Raw genomic sequence first — 18,462 nt, 5'->3', positions numbered from 1 at the left:
ATTTTGTGGACAGACATTTGGAATATAGGAAGCTCTCAATCCCTAGACTTTTACTGTTTTTTTAAGGGAAACCAAGCGGGGAAAGGGCACCGGCGCGCCGGTAGCTAGGATTTCATCTTTTTTTTTTTTGTTTTTTCTTTTTGGTTTTTTTTTTTTTTTTTTTGGGGGGGGGGGGGGTTAGTATGCGAGGGAGCGAGCAAGGGTGGGGGGAGGGTGTGGAAGAGCCGGAGAGGGTTGTACCCCTTATAAATGGCTTATGGAATGACGGTGTGAAACGACAAATTACTGGCAGCGATATCAGGGGAATGGCATCACGACTACATGCGAGCGAGCGGAGCGAGCGAGCTTGAAAATTTTGACCTTTTACAGTCCAAAAACTGCCGTTTGTAGCCATATTTTTATTCTTTGTAAATTAAGTGGGCGCACCGGGCGCAACTACTGGCAATTACTGGCAGCAACATCGGGTGAATGGCATAATAATTAAACGCGAGCGAGAAAAGAGAGCGAGCTTGAAAATTCTGACATTTCACAATCGGCCGTGATAAGGCAAAGGAACGTAACTCAAAATTTGGGCATTTTGAGTTATGAGCATATGGCTCCTAAATAAAATGTGCTCTTTTTAATGGTGAATGTCTCAATTCTCAAATGTTTACCATTTTAGAGATAAAAAGCGTATCTCACACACCTTTTTCACAACGTTGCCGTTTCCAGCTAGGCAAAACAACGTAAGCTGAGATACGTATAGAAATGACAAAGAAAGCATTTTCGCTGTTACGGCAAATGAACGTATCTTTACATACACTGTTTTTTCATGGTGGTTTCTCAAGAAAAAAGAAGGAAGTTGCAACGCCAAAAGAACGTATTTCATCATACAGCGCTTTGCTGTATAAAATCAGGGCCATGCGCGCTACAGTCAGCACGGCAAAAGAACGTATGTCATCATACAGCGCTTTGCTGTATAAAATCAGGGCCATGCGCGCTACAGTCAGCACGGCAAAACAACGTATTAACATCGTGGCCATCACCACACGCTACACTGCATAACTCTATGTGCAAGACCTATGGCTACGTGCTGCAGATTCATTTCAGCCGCGGCAGTGAGTGTAGTGCCGCCGCTGATGCCGGGCCCCTTGCGACAACAGCTGCAGCATGCAGTGCTGCAGCAGAGTACTGGTTGACTGGCAGGCAAGCTTTGCTGCAGTGTGAACCATGAAGTCATGCCAGTTGTTGTGTTTTGCAGTCATGGAATGGATATTCTCCTGACCAGTTAATGCTACCACAAAGAAAATCAGCGGTAACACCGGTAAGTTTTATTTTGTTTTTGTCAGGTCTAAATTTGATCCAGCCCGACCAGACGCCGTGCGAAGTACGGCGATTGGGCTGTACAGAGTGGACGACAGTACGCTATGCTAGTAGGGTCCAGTACTTTCAATTATAGTTTTCACTAACATTTAAGAAAACAATGAGTAAAAAAAAAATAAACAAAAAACACAGCAAGCTACGAAAATAAAGAGCAAATATAGATCTATGAGTATGACAGCCTTTCCTGTCGGTGGGCTTGGCAAAACGTGGCTCATTGGTGTGGTTGTGGTTATACTATTAAAGGACTATGTAAATGTAGGATACTTGTACTACTACTAGTGGTCTAGTAGATCAAGTAGTGACTCTCAAAAGAAATTTACCTATGTGCAAAGGAAGTGGACCCCAATATACTGTTATGATCATCGACATCATTCGACTTGAGGTCTTCTACCTCAAATTCAGTTTTGTAAAGTAACAGATTTATAGTAAAAAGTGGACTCGACTTCAAGTAAATGACAATAAAGCTTGATACTGATGAATTCCATTTAGTCTTTAGTGGCTACATGAACTGATGGTAGACGATATGTTCTAATAATGACATTAACATCATTACTTTGGCAAGAAAAGTAGGGATAAAATGTAATGTTTGGTCTACATCTTTGGTTAAACATAAGTAGTCTTAGATTTTGTTATTTCTTGAAAGGATGAAGAATGTGATTGTGGTGTGTTCATACATACAGGAATTTACTCACTTAAAATTAGCCTAAAAAATAAGGTAATATTTAATGTTACTCTTTACCTGCTAACTATGGAGGCCTGATTTATTTTCTTTTTAATTCCTTGTGCAATTTTAGTCAGCTGTACATATTCTTTAAAACATTTTTTTTTTTCATTTCGATACGATATAATGCATTGTTGCCATGGTAGATCCTATACATGCTAATACGTTCCACCCCTCCCCCATAAAAATGTTGAGGGCAAAAGCTTATGGAATTCAAATATTTTTCTTAAGTTAGGTGGTTTTAAATACTATGTAAAGTTCAAATATTCAGACCCAATCGTCTACTTTAGGTGATATTAACATTCGTGTTGATATACATATTTGCTTGTCTCTCTTTTCAGTGTCCACACCAACCGCCAGCCTAGACCAGCACAGAAAAGGAATGCAGTGTATAAGTACAATGAAAGGTACACGTTGAATAATCCCCTATTAATTCATACAAAAAAAAAGTATTAGGAGAAGGGGGCAGAAATGAATCCCACCTTTGTCATTATCACTAGCGACACAAGCCGGCATTTGGAAAAATAAAAAAATATAAATAAAAGAAGGCAGAATCCATGATGATGACTCTCTGATAATTTGAGAATACCACATTTCACAGTTCATTCCTTAGCGATAAAAAATAATATTTAATGAAAACTGATGAAATGGTAACCATATTCTGTCTCAAAACAAACACACAGCCTTGTGCATCCTCAAGGGGTATTTGTATGATGCTGAATAATAGATATTGTGAGTGTATTTCATTATTTGAAGAGTTTGTTTGCAAAATACGATAAGTCCATATTTGCCAAATGGAGATATTTGCGATTAAGGGTCAAGAAAAATAAAGAGAATAATACGAAATTGTTTGCTTCTTTTTACCACAACTTCAAAAATGTTCCATTTTATGGACTGACCAGTATATAATTTAAAAGATATCATATTGTACTTTATGAGAGAGACTGTACTTCAGAATCTTCAAAAACGGACTTATCGGTTTTGCGCACAAACTCTTCATAAATACTCATTCTCATATTCTTTGCTTTTTTTAGGAGGGGGGGGGGGGTCTGTGAGAGAGGATTTGTTACAAACAACCATGTCTAATGAAGAATTTAATCACATAACTAAAGCAGAATTGAAATTCACTAGCTTTCTTTTATGGAAAATACAGAGTGCCTCATTTTATTTTGTGTTAATTATTCTCTTGCGTTTCTTTTTTCATTTTCCTGCAGTGGTCTACCGAGCAGTTGGAAAGCAGAGAAAGGAGCAACTATACAAATTTCAGAACAGCTCTGCACGCCCGTCAGAATCTCATAAAAGATGGAGTGGATTGTGCACTAGATCTGTCAACTCTAAAAGAAAAATAATAACACTCGGATTGTTTATATGTGACCGTGCACCTCAAAACGAACATAAAGTCGCACACACTGATTTTGCGTGAGGACTGAAAACAAGTGAAATGGGTCAACCTAGCCGAACTTGACTTCTTCATATCTTCTGAAAGAGCGGGTCTTCTTTTACATTATGCTAAAATTTGGTATCATAAAACGGGGAGGAAAGTGTGTGTTTTAGCAGTTTATCTCGAACATTTTTGGTAGAATAGTGTGATTAGGTGTGTCTTCAGAATCCCTTTTTCATTTCTGAAAAAACCTTGTCCACACTCTTCACTTTCAACTCTAATAACTTTTGAAAGGATAATGCTACTGCTTTGAAAGTTGGCATTGATTATGGACAGAATGTGTTAATGAGGCATGCTTAATTTCAGTTTAATCTGATAATCCCTTCATTGTTGTTACTCTGGTGGTTTACTTCCTGTTTTTTGTCCCATTCATCGCACAGCCAGCACGGTTTGGTAAAGATTAAGCGCTTGAATAGACACTGTATTTCAGACCCTCTTTTCTCAGTTAACACTTTCCCTGAGTTTGTGCTTTCTTTCCAATATTTAGATAGGTTAGGAGAGTCCATTTGATTTGAGTTATACATCATTTTAAAGCTTAAAGTCTGCTCTTTCAGAATATGGTCATAACTAAAAATGCATGTCTGGCGACTTTTTGTTTGTTTTGAGGTGCAGTGTCACATATAGGATCAAATAAATCTTTCACAGTTAAATTAAGAACTCGCAAAACTTAACTGTGAAATGTTAATGACTATTCTTACGTTATTAAGGCACAAGAAAGATGTCTTTTTTATATTGATATGAAACTAAAGATTCTATTTCAAAAAAAAATATGATGAGGGCTTATTGCCTTTTGAAATGATGATTATCAACTTTAGGTAAAACTATCACTTGTTCATATCAAATATTGTAAATGCTTGCCCTCAAAATCAATATCATGTTGATTGAAACTTGTCAACATATTTCAGAAAACCAGGGAAATAGTAATATTTATTTCCTACATAATTGTGATTTATTTTGAGCCTAATCTCTCCGGGAGCTCTCAGACAACGCAGATGTATTGCAGCACAGCAAATCGCTGTTGTGATAAGACGTTTATTGAAATGTGTTTAAAGTGAATACTGTTGCAAATTCTCCCTTCGTTTCAGCTGCCTGATAATTGTTCTTTACCCAAGTATTTACTTCTTACTACACTTGATCTTCAACAACAGTAAGGATTAAAAATACATTGTGTGCTATTTATAATTTGTAATTTGTAGATGTTCTGATCTTCCAAGGTAAAAATTGATGCGAAGGTCTGATATGGTAATAGTATAACTAAGTATAACTAATCTCCAGAAAAAAAAAATATGTTCTGTTCTATTGAAATTGAAAATTTTGGTCGAATGGTTCTGTTCAACTGTGGTACGTAATGATAAAGGCTACTTTACTCGGGAAGTAAATTACATTTTTTTTCTATTTCTGTTACCATCATGATAATGTTAATAGTTACTGCTGATTTGCTTTCAATGTGATAAAAGCATAATGGCATATCAAACTCTATCTTAGATTGTAAGAAGAAAGCGTAGATACCTATTTCATATTTTCAAGACTTGCAAATAATTGAATGATTTCTGTAATGCTGTTGTCTTTGAGAAACAGATGTACACACATTTTTTCCCTATAAACCTTTAAGAAAATGTAAATCAGTCTCTGCATCTACGTTTCTGTCATGTCTATCTCAAAGGTATTCAACTGAGAGAATGTTTGCACCTCTGACAAGTCTGAGATGTGTGTGTGTGTGTGTGTGTTTTGTACTTGCTTGGTTGTGTGTGTGCGTGTGTGTGTGTGTGTGTGGTCAAGTTACACCTAAAAACATTAAAACCTGGATTCATACTTACCTGATAAATCATTGTTATTATTGTTGTTGTTCAAAGAATTGGGGCATTTTAACCTTACGGATACAATTCATGCAATCAACCAAACATCAACAACTTATAACGATAAACAAAGTACTTAATATTATTCTGTCTGTTCAAATCCTTTCATTTCAATGGAAATCGTTAAATAAATCAAAGAAAAGATAGAAATTAAAACAGGAGTCTCAATATTAACACATGCGTGTATGTGTCTTTGAAACGAAGTGTATGTGCAGATATCTATACAATTCTTTTTTATACCCATTTTATTTTAGTTCTTTTTTGTTGCCAGTTCTCATACAGTCATAATTGTTGCCACTCATGCATTTTCATACTAAAAATTATACATATTTCAAGTTCATCTTAATTGTAGCACATGGCATAAGAAGTGTAATGAAATCCATTTTCAGACTTTACCCAAACTCGTACTTTAGTTGTCAATATTAATCCAAATCCATGCTTTTGTTAAAACAACATGAATGATAAACCACATATAATTATGCTCCCAATGAAAAAAATCTTACATCAAGAGATAAAAAACATACTCTTATAGATAATAAAAAAGAATGGACATCTCAATAAACTATAAACTGTGTATGCAAATGAAGTAAAACAAAAATATACGGTAATTGGTAGATAACAACTAATTACATTTTAGTACATACTCGGTAGGTTTTCAGAAAAAAAATGAAAATGTTCAATTGCATCGATAATTTTGCAAGCTAACGTGTTTTACTATTCCTTATGTATATTCAAAAACACATAACGGGACTTTTATCATCCAGTTAACAAAATTGTGAAAGTAAATAAATCATAGAGATTGTTGCCATAGAGTTGGGATACGTCATTCTGCCTAATTACATTGATGAAAGGGTTGAGGCGCAGATATTTGTAGGTCAAGATACGTTCTTTTGGCATACTGAAGTGGCTTCGCGGGAGAATGCTTACGCGCCGTAAGTCAGGATACGTTCTTTTGCCTAATTGAGATGTTGCCGCGTGAGGATTTTCGCACAACGTAAGTAAGGATACGCTCTTTTGGCAAACTAGAATTACTCATTAGCACAGTGCTGTGATTCGGTAAAATGCTGTATCTATTCTAATCATGGCAATTACTCTAAAACGGGAAGTCCTATTTTACTGAAATTTTCCCGAGATATTCTTTATTAATGCCTAAGAAACTTCGCTGCTTCAAAAGTGTTTTGCTCCTATGACGGAAAAATGGGAACCAATTGAATTTTCAAAGTCGTTTTTCTCAGAACATGGTATTCTGAGTTACGTTGTTTTGCCTTATTACGGCCGCAGTCCAAAAACTGCCATTTGGAGCCATAATTTTTCGCTTTGGAGATAAAGGAGGGGTGGGGGCGCAACGGGCGGAACTGCCGGTAATTACTGGCAGCAACATCAGAAGAATTGCATAACAATTAAATGCGAGCGAGCGAGCGAGCGAGCGAGCGAACTTGAAAATTGTGACATTTTACAGTCCAAAAACTGCCGTTTGTAGCCATATTTTTTTGCTTTGGAAATTAGGGGATGGGGGCGCACCGGGCGCAACTGCTGGCAATTACTGGCAGCAACTTCAGGTGAATGGCATAACAATTAAATGCGAGCGAACGAAGAGAGCGAGCTTGAAAATTTTGACATTTTACAGTCCAAAAACTGCCTTTTGTAGCCGTATTTTTTTTGCTTTGGAAATTAAGGGGGCGCACCGGGCGCATCTTACTGCTGGCAATTACTGGCAGCAACATCAGGTGAATGGCATAACAATTAAATGCGAGCGAGCGAAGAGAGCGAGCTTGAAAATTTTGACATTTTACAGTCCCAAAACTGCCATTTGGAGCCATATTTTTTCGCTTTGGAAATAAAGGAGGTGGGGGGGGGGGGGCGCACCGGGCGCAACTGCCGGCAATTACTGGCAGCAACATCAGGAGAATTGTGTATAACAATTAAATGCGAGCGAGCTTGAAAATTTTGACATTTTACAGTAAAAAACAAACAAACTGCCGTTTGTAGCTATATTTCTTCGCTTTAGAATTTAAGGGGGCGCATCGGGCGCAACTGCTGGCAAATACTGGCAGCAATATCAGGAGAGCATATTGATTACATTCGAGCGAGCGGAACGAGCGAGCTTGAAAATATTACATTTTACAGTCCAAAAACTGCCGTTCTTTTCTTAGCCATATTTTTTCGCTTTGGAAATTAAGGGAAGATGGGCACCGGGCGGAACTGCTGGCAATTACTGGCAGCAACATCAGGTGAATTGCGTAACGATTAAATGCGAGCGAGCGAAGAGAGCGAGCTTGGAAATTTTACATTTTACAGTCCAAAAACTGCCGTTCTTAGCCATATTTTTTCGCTTTGAAAATTAAGGGGGGGGGGCGCACCGGGCCCAACTGCAGGCAATTACTGGCAGCAACATCAGAAGAATGGCATAAAGATTAAATGCGAGCGAATGGAGCGAGCGAGCTTGAAAATTTTGACATTTTACAGTCCCCAAATTGCTGTTTGTAGCTATATTTTTTTCTTTCGAAATTAAGGGGGGCGCTCCAGGAGCAACTGCCGGCAATCACTGGCAGCAGCTTCAGGAGAATGGCATATACGACTAAATGCGAGCGAGATGAGCGAGCGAGCTTGAAAATTTTGACATTTTACTGTCCAAAAACTGCCGTTTGAAGCTATATTATTTTTTTTTTCGCTTTGGAAATTCAAGGGGGAGGGGGGAGGGGGAGGAGGGGGGGGGGGGACGCACGGTGCGCCCCTCTCCCTGGATCCGCCACTGGTAGTCAAGGGTGTGGGTTTATGTTCATGACTGGGAGAGGTATGACCAGCGAGGTGGCGTCGAAGTGACCAAACGGGGAAAGGATGTCCAAAATCTGCACTTTAGAGCATCCCCTAAACTAATTGTGCGTGTTTGTTTTTGTGTGTGTCTTATGTACATGGAAAAGTTAGGAATTAGCCCAGGTCAAGTCTTTTTATTGGCAATGCAAGACATTTTTACATAGACTAGTATGTAAAGCAACGCTGCAAAATCAATGATGTAGCTTTGATATAACGAAGCGTATAAGGTACAAAGGTGTACATTCTACATCACATTGCGCAACATTGTAGCGACTCTTCGTTCGGATGTACTGAGTACACTGCGCACATCCTGCTTATATGCAGAATGCCAACCAGGAATCACGCTGAATCACAATCTTTTGTCGGGTCCGGGCTTTTTGAACAATGTTTCACACTATATACCTATCTAATTATGGTTAAAAGAAATCATAGAAAAATATCTTATTTCTTGATCACCCTTTCATTCAAAAGCAGTTTACTAACACTTGAATTACTATTTTGGTAAGTCTTTTTTTTTTTTTTTTTTACCAGCGGATTGGGAAGGGGGCGCACCCCCCCCCCCTCTCCGTAGTTACGCCACTGCTTTTGGGTGAAATAATTGGACAGATTTCTTGAATTCTAACAAAAAAGCAAGAAAATCTTTTCATCGCGGGAATTATGATTATGTGGGATGGGGCAAACGTGTATAAGTGCTCCGTTTCGTACGGATGTACAGTACGGTCGATAAATAGTAAACACTGTAGAATACTAATAGATATGTACAAAATCAGTGCTGCCAGAACCAGGGGTGCGAATAAATGTGTGTGTGTGTGTGTGTGTGTGTGTGTGTGTGTGAGTGTGTGTGTGTGTGTGTGTGTGTGTGTGTGTGTCCCTGGTGCAGAATATTTAAAAAAAAATAGAAAAGAGTAATTATTTAGCGTCCGGCGTTGAGATCGCTCGAAGACTGCTTTTTTTTTTTTTTTTTTTTTTTAAGGATCTGAAGGGGGGTGCGTTCGCACCCAACGCACCCCCCCCCCCCCCCTGGTGACGCCCATGCGTCATAACGTAGGAGCAGATCGTCAGAAACCACCCTATCTGCTCAAGCGGCGCTGTATCAACATTTCGAAGATGAGTGCTGCTGCAAGTGAGTTTCTACTGGAATCATGACAGCATGGGTCATGATGTGATCCCTGACTTCAGGGAGTGGAGTTGGAGGAAAGATGGCACAGGTACATGGCAATTACTAGTACTATCAGCCACTCTCCCCAATGCTTCAGTACCAATTTTCATTCTTCTGCACCACAGCTGTTTCAAGGCATGCATTGGGAGGTGGAAAACATCGAAATGGAAAAAAAAATGAAATGAATGAATGAATGAATGAATGTGAAAATGCACAATTTAGAGCAGTTGTCAGATGAGCCATGGTCAGTAGTTTGATATTGCTGCAAACTTAAAGTGGGGGTGGGGGAGGGAATTGAGGGCCTATCTGACGGGAGGAAACATTGTCGCAATGCCAGCATCTCGAAGAAATGATTTTCGCTGTCACAACTAACGCGATTTCCAGGAAGACATCTTCAAGCAAAGGGACAACTTATTTGCTTGGAAGTCACGGGGATGTTGGCACGGCTTTTGCAGTCGCAGGGACTTATCAGAGACGTCTTTTCTCAGCGACTTCTCCCTTTCGTCGCCGTTATGTTATTACGTTATGACATATTTAGTCCCCACGATCTACATGGCCACAGTGATGGAGACTTCGCAGAGACGTCTCGGAGACAAGCTGGAAGACGGAAATAGTCTCTGCAAAAATAAAAAAAAATGTTCGTTTCTCCTGTGAATCCTATTGGGCTCGTCTCCAGAAGACGTGCGTCGTAGCGATGTTGCGGAGAGTAGAGTTGCAACCTATATTCTTCAGACTAACTAGATACCAACCTATAAAGTCTTGTGATATCATACCAATTTGCATCCAAGCACTTTGGATGGAATCTTAATAGACCCTAGAAGGTGTCATGAAAGCTTTACTATAGCATATCTAATGTGTACCCTGTTAATGGTGTCACTGTGGCACCTGTGAAATATTTATTTATTTATTTTTTTGTTTTGTTTCAGTAGGGTAGCTCTGTCAGTGGCTAAACACTGTTATTCTCAGAGGCCCTACACATATAATAACGTACATCACGAAATACATTGTAGACACATTTACCAAGAAAAATAACATAATGTACAATTACGGTACACTTACAACATGGCCAAATAATTGAGCATTGCGGAGGATGGTAGAAAATAAATAAATAACATCATTTTTATCATTACAGGTCACTGGAAAGTGATATGCCAAGACATATCTAAGAAAAATCAAAATGTCTAGGTTACAGCACATGTATATATTGCATAATCCATAATTCTTCATATCACTTCAGATTACATAGGCCTAATTGTAATCTTTTTCGGAAACAATCAACACACAAATTTATTCATTTTTATTATTATATGATAACAGGGCCTTTAAAAACAGGCTAGCTAAATAAACACAAATTTCCTGCTCACAGAACCTTTCTTTCATTCATTATATGTAATTACTGAAATACTATAGCATATGAGAGAGAGAGAAAAAAAATCCTGTTTCAATCAGTATCATATCTGATGGTGTAGATTTCGTAATATCCAACCATATGTAACATTGTTTGAGGAAATAAAAAAGTATATTGAAACGCTGTCAAACAAATGACAAAAAAAAATCATTTCATACACATTATTCTGAACAAAAAAAATAACATTACTTGATATCATTTTGTACACAATCTATGCATAACGAAACGTACATCATGATATGAAATACAACACTAGAGATCACAGAATTCATATGAAGAAAAGAATAAAAAAAAATACTCAATATTACATCTGCAGTCGGAATTACTATCATTCCATATATCACTCTCAATAACACCGTTTTAACACACACAAAAAATACTATACAAAACATACTATTTGTCTCTTACACTTGAATAACACAGTATTCCTGTTACTGTTGTCTTGTAGAAAAAAAAAATGTTTCACTACAAAACATTTGGCACACATACTAATATCATATGAAAAAATGAAATGAAAAGGAGAAAGTCAAATAATAAAAGAAAAAAAATGATAACTTAGCAACCCAGCTATTTCGCTCATTCTCAAGTATGTCTCACCATCTCCTCCAGTACAGATTTGTAAAAGCTTGTTTTGAGGATGCCTGTTTAATATTATTTGGGAGTTGGTTCCAGATTATTGTTGCTTCATGGGAGAATCTGCGTCTTCCCATCTGTGTACGAGTTTTTGGCAAGATTAGACCCAAATTTACAGCACTTCTAGTTCTGTGACTATGCAATAATTGAGACTGGACAAACATGTTTGACAGATAGCACGGTGATTCAGTACTTAGAGCATGGTATACCATTTTGCATTTGTGAAACTTCCACCTTTCTTCAATGTGTACCCATCTCAATTCATCTAATACTGCCTGAGTCGGCGTTCGAACATCAGCTCCTGTAATAACTCTAGCCATCTTTTTGTGCTGTTTGATTATTACATCCTTTGTATTGTGTGTACAATTTGTCCAGGCATTGCAGCAGTATTCAAAGAGGGGCATAATGAGTGAATTTGCAAGAAGTTTCAAACTACTTCGTGGTAGGTATTTTTTGACGCGGCACAGTTGAGCAATTCTCGCGCCAATCTTTTTGCTGGTATTTTGAATGTGTTCCTTCCATGTGAGCGATGGGTCTAACCAGACTCCAAGATATTTGAAAGTGTCAGCCTGTGAGAGCTGATGTTCATTTACACTGATGCAAATACCGTGAGACACTTTTGACAAATTATGTGGCGAACCAAATATCATGTACTGGGTTTTTTGTAAGTTCAGGGCCAGCTTATTTGCAGTCACCCAGTCATGTATTGATCGCAGTGCTGAGTTCAGAGTCTCTTCTATTTCTTGTGGATTTGAGCTGCTATAGAAGAGAACAGCATCATCGGCATACAGCATAATTTGACATTTTGTTGTAACCTTGGGCAAGTCATTTATCATAATAGAGAAAAGGAGGGGTCCCAGTATGGAGCAAGCCCTGGGGAACACCTGAGTCAAGTTCACCCCAGCTGGATTCTACTTTACCAATCACTGTTTTCTGTCTCCTATTCTCTAAGTAGTTAGTAAACCAGGTCAATTCAATACCTTGCACTCCATACGTATGTAATTTTTCTAAGAGAAGGCTGTGGTTGACGGAATCAAAGGCCTTGCGAAAATCCAAAAACACTACTCCCGTTAACTTCCCTTGATCCGTCTGTTTCAACAAATAATCAGAAAAATACGTGAGTACTGTATGAGTGCTGTGGCCCCTACGGAAACCAGACTGTTGCGGTGCAAGTAAGTCATGCTCTATCAGGTAAGATTGCAGTTGATCGTGTACTGCACGCTCCAGAATTTTCATAACAATTGGTATAACAGAAATCGGTCTGTAGTTATTTTTGTCTGTTCTATCCCCGCTTTTGTAGATAGGGGAGACTTTAGCTTCTTTCCACTCACGAGGTACTTTACCAGCTCTTAGTGTCAGATTAAATAAGTGAGTAAGCTGTGTGTATATGGCCGGGGCAGCACTTTTCAACAGCTGTGCTCCTATCATATCCAGACCAGTTGCTTTGTTTGTCTGTAGTTTCTGTAGCGCTTTTAACACAAAATGTTCCGTAATTTCAACAAATTTGAAATCAACATAGGGTACGCGGCTATATGTGACATGGGTACGTAAGGACTTTTCATTACAACAAACATTTGTATCAATTGACACAAAATGACTGTTTAATTCATTCACAATATTCCCAATGTCATGATCAAGAGTATCATTTATCTGCAACCCTGTGATCTTTTCAGCAACTGACTTTCTACTTGGAGTTAGCTCTCTTAAAACATTCCACAGTTGTCTGTGATTTCTTCTGTTTTGTGCAACACTCATTCGATAATAATCACGTTTCAATGTGTTACGTAGATTATTCAGATGATTCCGTACTTTGCGGTATTGTCTCCAAATTACACATGAGTTTTGCGTTTGGTCTTGGTTTTCTGCTTTCTTCTTCAGCCTATCCCTCAAATAAGATAAAGATACATATTTCTCAGTGACCCACTTTGTTTGATTACCTTTGACTCTATGAGTTACGAGAGGGGCATGTTTGTCACATTCATCCAAAAACAAATGTTTCCAGATTGACCACGCTTGATCAGGATCACTTGGGACTAGACAGTTACCCCAATCCTTTGCATTCAAGTCTGTTACAAAAGAATTCGGGTCAAACCTTTTCATTGATCGGTACGTAATTAATTTGGGCGGTAACTTGGGTCTATGCAATTTCCGTACAACATATATCAGGTTGTGGTCACTGACACCAAGGGTCACAACTCTGTTCTGACAAATATAGTTTGGGAAGTTTGTCATTACAATATCAATCAAAGTTCTGCTGGTCTCAGTAACACGGGTTGGATCTTTTATCATTTGCTTAAAATTATTTTCCCTGCACAATTTATCAACAGACCTTGACTCATTCTTACAATACATATTGTAATTGAAATCGCCAAGTGCGATGACTTCACAGTTCAGTTCTGTTACTCTGGATACACATTCATCAATATGATTTTGATAATCAACATTAGCTCTTGGAGGACGATAAAACGTTCCTATTAGAATGGGCTTAGCATTGGTGCATTTGACTTCTATCCACAAAGCCTCTAACTCACATGATTCTAAATCACATCTACGCACATATGTGACACTGTCGGCAATGTACACTCCCACCCCACCTCCTCTTCGGTTTCTGTCAATTCTTTCTATCTTGTACCCATTTATATTCAAATCAGAATCCAGAATTGTATTATCCAGATGGGTTTCAGACATTGTAAATATATCAAGAACATGATTCTTAAGCAAATCTTTTAGATAATCTGATTTTGCTGGTAAGCTGCAGATGTTCAGATGTGACACTTTTAATCCTTTCCCATTGATGTGTAATAGCTCACCTGGCTGATTTACATACTCATGAGTCAAATTTATGGATGATGAAGATAACTGTCCGGTTTTCTTTTTGCCTCGTCTTGTCTTTTTTGTTTTAGCAATTCCAAGGGTAGATATTGTTTCCCAAATAGTCAACGGCAGCCTCCGGGACTGTGACACATATTGAGGGGGGCTCAGACTATGAAGAAACGTTGCGTCATAACGAATAATCCTCGAGTTAGGCAGCTGTGATACGTAGGGTGGTGTACCATCCTTTTGGATGACATTTTTCGGTCTCATAGGTGTTTTTTCTCCTTCCGGTCCATGGTTGGGATCCACATCTCCTGCTTTAAGTAAAAGCTGGAACGTAGACACAGAGTTTGCATAGTATGGGGTCCTTGTAGATGCATATTTCCATCCATCTGTAGATTTCCCATAGCTTCTGTACATGCAGGTACTTCTTGCACACAGCATGCATGGCTCCCTGTAAGCTTGGGTTGATCTAAAGAATAGTAGCAGTGTCAGGGCAATTGTGCAGGCATTAGGGAATTCCATTGCTGAGGCTTGCAACTATTGTCCCGGACAATACATTGAAGAGCACTGTACTTGGTAGCTGAATAGACTTTGTGTTTCTCAAAAGACCCAAAGGTTGCTCAGTCAAGTAGGTCTCTTAGAAATGGCACCCCAGTCAAGTGTGTAGAGCCATATCATGGGAAAAATATATGGTCAACTTAGTCATATATTTGACCATTTAACAGCTTCAGGACGGTCTTGATGGATCCTGACGCGATACACAACAACTTGGTCATGAACATATACCACAAAAATCCACTGGACAGTACTTAGAAGCAAAAAGAGATGGAGCAGTATGAGGAGCTGCCTAGGCGCTTACTCACTCACTCACTCAAATATGCTTTTTCCCTACATGGCGTCACCAGGACCGTCATGTTCTCTGAACGGCATATTTAGCTGTGGAGGCACATAACATTTCCTGTAAGGACTTTAGAGTCTAACTTTCTTAAACAAGTTCGAAAATAGCAAATTGATGCCTACCTGTACTAAAAACTCCCTTAAACACGACAGATGTTTTTCTTTTTTCATCCAGATTAGGAGTGATCTTCATAATTATCATTCCACTGAATTTAAATTTGAATTATGAATACCTATTGTGATTGAGGATCCCTGAACTGCAACAGAGAAATAAAAACACTTCTCTTTTTAGTTGCAACGTCAAGAACGCTGGTAATGAAGAGAGTAGCCCCCTCCCCTTATTGCTAAACTATCACTATATTAGGTAGCAATAGGAATCTATTTCTCATATATGTATGTTTTTATTCCATTCCTTGCAGATGAAGATAAAAATAATAAGCCAATAATCAAATCTTGAAAACTCTTTGAAAGGGCATATCCCATAATTCTAACTAACTCTTTTGGCTGTCATTAAAGGAAATGCAAATATATTGAATTCCGCAAATATGACCAGTCGGTGAGGACATTTCTTCTTAGCGCCTGTAATGTAAAAAAAAAAAAATAATAATGGAATGATTGTGGCAGGAACTATGATATTCCATAGCTTTGGACAGAACCTTACTTAAAAGCTTGTGTAGCCATATTATAACAGGCCATAATTGAAATGATGCAGAAAAAAAAATTACCGTAAGTAATCATTAAAAATGAATTTGAAGGGTTATCAGGTCTTCAAATGTAATTGTGAAATAAGGATCTGAGTAAGATCCCTTAAACCTAATTACTCTCAGAAAAGGGTTCTTATTGTAATTCATGAGTGTATACCTAGTGTTTGAAATCTTAACACGAAAGCAGATAGTTTATATTGATGTTGCTCGTGAGAAAGCCAACCTCTCCCTCTCTCACAGCCCTCAACAACTACAATTCTATTAGCAGGGCTGGCATTCCTCCTGGTTATTGACTATAGGCAAGCCATTTTCTAAATCACCTATTGTGAATATAATGGTTTGACCCCAAATAATCTTTAGGAAGACCTTATAAGGAAAAGTTGACATCAGACCATAAAAATAATTTCAGAATCGAATTCCTTGACCCATAAAACCGCTAGAACTGACTTTTCAAATTATTGTAACACTTTAAAGGTTTTTAATTGTTATACTTGCTTTTAAACGTAGGTGGCAGCCATATTAGATTTTGCAAATATGCCGCCCTGGAGGGCGCCCTTCACAAGAAATATGCCTTTTTTTCAGCCGTCGGCAATTGCAATTCCATTACTAAGGCTGGCATTCCTGGAATATTGACCATGGGCAAGCCATTTTCTTTTTCAATAAACTATAATGAATACAATGGCTTGACCCCTATGACCTTAAGGTGACCTTATAAGGAAAAATTGACTTCAAACCACAAAAACAACTTCAGATTCGAATTCCCTGACCCAGAAAACCTCTTAACCTGACTTTTTAAATGATTGTAAAACTTTTATGTTTTTAAATGCAGGTAACCTTTCAACCTATATGGCGGCCATATTGGATTTTGCCAATATGGCCGCCTCAGAGGGCGCCCTTCTTGGCGCCCATCAAAAATCGAAATAGTATGGCTTGGGCTACATGTGTGCCAAATTTTGGTGCTTTTGGAAAATTTTGAACCAAAAATCCCTTGCGCCCCCCACTAGAGGTGATTTTGCGTTTTCAGACCTGAAATTCAGCGATCTGGTACAAATTTTTGGTGCAATACTTTTTCATCGAAGTGTTAAAATCACGGAATTTAGCTCTTATTCCGAATGTGCACCATCTGTGTGTATGTATAAAGTCTAGTGAGGTAGAGCTTTATAGGGCTAGGGGGATCCCCCCTCCCGCTCGCGGAGCTTTTGTGTTTTTAGAATTGAAATAAAGCGATCTGGGTATAGCCACAGCCTACTTCTATGCATGGCGCGGGGGGGGGGGGGGGCGAGCAGGGAGAAGGCGTGGGCGAGTGTTATCTCCACCTTTTCCTTCCGATGGAGCTTTTGCCTTTTTGAATTTGAAATTGAGATATCTCGTATACGCATATTTGATGGAATCAACATTTGGGAAATCACAAAAAAAAAAAAAGAAATTGGTGGGGGGGGGGGACTGAGGGAGGAAAGGGTCGATTATCCCTATATAAGGGGAAACCTTGAGTTTTCGGAATATAAGTGATAAGTCTTGTGCACTCAGAATTATTCATATTTTTTTCTTTTTTTTTGTAAATCTAAAAAGTGTACTAAGCTAGGGAAAGAGGCACAGAGGGGAGGGTTTGGGAGGGGGTATCCCCCTCCCAAGCACTAGAGATTTTGCATATTTTGAATTGAAATTCAACGATCTGGTGCACACTTTTAGTGAAATATTCAAAAAAATATCTTGATGAAAGGTTGCAAAGGACACCCGCTTCATGTGCATGCATACAGTATACACGCATTTGTTTTTTCCTCCTCCCAAATTCCCGGTCCAAATCTTAGGGGGGGGGGGGGGCGACCGCCCCCATCGCCCCCCCCCCCCCCCCCCTGGCTACGCCAGTGTCAGCGGTATGCTGACAGGATAAACATGAGGATTTCATTAGGTCACCTTTTCTATATCCCCCTCCCCCACGAGGGGGGGGGGGGGGGCAGTGTTGTCGCACAAGAGGGCTGCTCCGTCGTCAGAGTGGCTGCCGAAGTATTCCTTTGCCACGGTATTCTGTAGAACGACAATCCTTGCCCTGACAGCTTTAGTGTAGGTCCATGGCCAGCAGCTCCTATGCAGCGCCATCTTGCACCTGCCACCGTCTCGTTTAACGCCTCAGGACTTACAGTAAGAAGTAGTGGAGGGTAGAGACAATGAATTCTGGGCGAGAACAAAAGAAAATGTGGAATCCTAGGGTCGGCCAAGCCCAAGACCCCCCCCCCCCTTTACTGATCTTATCATTCCTGCGACCCATCTAGTGAGATTGTGGACAATAATTGTGATTACCTTAGGCGTTACCTTCAGCTCAGGGCTCTTGTCTATACACTTGAGATTTCTTGTGATGAAATGGGACCTTTCTCCGATTCAATGCGATCTAAAGCAATGTACTAAAATATCAAACAACAACAACAACAACAACAACAACCGTTTGGATTCCCTGCAACAAGGAGTCCTGTCACCGGGGAGACAGCCATGAGTCGTTGTGAGTGGCATGATGTTTCCCTCACCGGACCAGCCAAGTCCCCACATTAGGGGGGGGGGGGGGGGGGGCAAGATGAGTATTATGGCCCAGATGAACGTTGATTCCCCCTTGGGCCAGCCCAAGGTGACAGCTAGGTGGAGTCATGCAGGGCAGCAT

The sequence above is a fragment of the Diadema setosum genome, chromosome 12 (genome assembly GCF_964275005.1).
Source record: "Diadema setosum chromosome 12, eeDiaSeto1, whole genome shotgun sequence".
Classification (NCBI taxonomy): domain Eukaryota; kingdom Metazoa; phylum Echinodermata; class Echinoidea; order Diadematoida; family Diadematidae; genus Diadema; species Diadema setosum.
This window is presented reverse-complemented; position numbering follows the sequence as displayed.